A 1,921-nucleotide genomic window follows, 5' to 3' on the forward strand; every position below is an offset into this window, starting at 1 on the left:
CTTCAAATACAGTGAAAATAAGTGATTTAACATGGGGTCCGAACATATAAAGAAACAAAAAAAACCATACTGAACGTTATACGTATGTGAGAAACAATAGCAAGAAAGAAAAAAACACTTGTGTCACTAACTTCAGTTCATTTACCTTAATATAATCTTTTCTGATCATATGTACATAGCTTTTGACCTTTTCTGCTTATCCCAGACATATATTAGTTATTGAAAATTAGGGAAACCATGGGACTTATGTTTGTTTGGACTTGGCTTATTACACTTCATAATCTATTTCCCAAGTCTTTCCACTTCCTAACAAATTAGGCAATGGAATGACAGGAATTTGCCTGTCATCCTTAAGCAGGGGCCATGTTAATCTTCTCCGTATCATTCCAAATTTAGTGTATATAATGCTTCCTCAATACTTCTCAGGGAGCAGAGGAGGGAAGGCCATCCCTCACCCTCCAGTACTGGAGATCTCCATCTTGGATACTGACAATGCTCGGTGGAGCTGCTAGCTCCAACTTAAGCCTTGGATGAAAACTAGAGTCATTTAGTAGGTCACAAGAATCTAAGCTGACCTGCCAGACTGAGCTCCACCCAGGGAAAAGTCACCCAGCTCAGGCGCTAGCCCCAGGAGTGGCTTTCTTCACTGGGTAATCAGAGCCAGAGGCTGCCCCTCCTTTAGCAGCCATGACAATCAATTGAAATTCAGTAAACAGAAACCCTGAGAGTGACTCCAGGCTGGGCTCTGTGAGTTTATCACAAACTAGCCCCTGGGAAAAGCTACTGTTTGCTGAAAGGCTTCAACACTACCCAGAACCTAGCCTCATCACAGCATCTCCAAACTTGAGGAAAAAGCCGTCTCCCTCTTTTGTGATACTCAAAGCAGATCTCCCTTCCATTGAACTAACCTGGGAGGAGGATCACAAAATCCTGGGTAAAGCAGAGCATCTTTCTGCCTGTTCAAACAAACTGACTTAAGAAACCAACCAAGCCACAGGAAAATCAAACACCACAAAAAGACCAGAGACTCCAACCTGAGGCTGGTTATGGACACAAGGGAGATACATGATTTTTCCTACCCCTCACAAAAATTTTGTTTTTCTTTTTCTTTTTTTTTTTTGGTACCATTTATAAAAAAATGTTTTTGGAAACTTTTTTTTAATTTTTACATTTTTTGAAAAAATTTTTTTCTAGTAACTTTTTTTCTCTTATAATTTTTATTTTAGGAGTATATGTGTGTGTGCATATTTCTTTCTTTTCTTTTTCTTTTAAAAAATTCTTTTTGTTTTTTGTTTAGCTCTACTGAACTTCTGATCTTTTCTTCTTTTTTCTTATCCTTTTCACCTTTTCTTCTCTTTTGTTCTTCTTTATGTGACTTAATTGTTGTTCTGAACATCCTCAGATAAACCCGTAGTCGATTAGTAGACCTTATCCCCCATTGTGTACACACTTAATCCACAAATTCATTACTCAATTCAAAACCTTTTAGACTTAAATTCCTTAATATTACCACTACCTCTTTATACCTATATAATATTTTAAGTATTTTTATTTTTAAATTTTTCACATCTCCTTTATATTCCTCCCCGTCTCTCATTATATTCACGTTCTTCTCTGAATAGTTTGTATTCCTTTCTGCATCATATTTTTAATTTTTACTTTTCTACATTTTGGTCACTTTTTTTCCCTTTCTCTTTCTACTTTTTTCTCTCTCTCTACTTTCATCCTATCCAACTTATTTCCTACTTTGAGATTAGGACTCAGTTAACTCTCCCTGTACCTTTCCACATCACTCTATTCCTATTGTTTACCCAAATCTCTCCCTAAACCTAATAATTTCTGGTTTACCAAATTCTTCGCAGCCGATTAATATATAGTTGTTTAATGTTGAATAGATGTATCTGTTGAACTAGATTGTATC

General features: G+C 36.2%; 1 non-coding gene across 1 annotated transcript; it reads right to left on the reverse strand.

Annotated features, from left to right (window-relative positions):
* Positions 1 to 309: 309 nt before the first annotated feature.
* On the reverse strand, positions 310 to 419 carry LOC138837823 (U6 spliceosomal RNA). Its single transcript, XR_011375462.1, has one exon. It is a non-coding gene; the product is annotated as a U6 spliceosomal RNA (small nuclear RNA).
* Between the last annotated feature and the right edge of the window lie 1,502 nt (positions 420 to 1,921).

Source organism: Dipodomys merriami, unplaced genomic scaffold, assembly GCF_024711535.1.
Source record: "Dipodomys merriami isolate MVZ:Mamm:240054 unplaced genomic scaffold, mDipMer1.0.p SCAF_276, whole genome shotgun sequence".
Taxonomy (NCBI): domain Eukaryota; kingdom Metazoa; phylum Chordata; class Mammalia; order Rodentia; family Heteromyidae; genus Dipodomys; species Dipodomys merriami.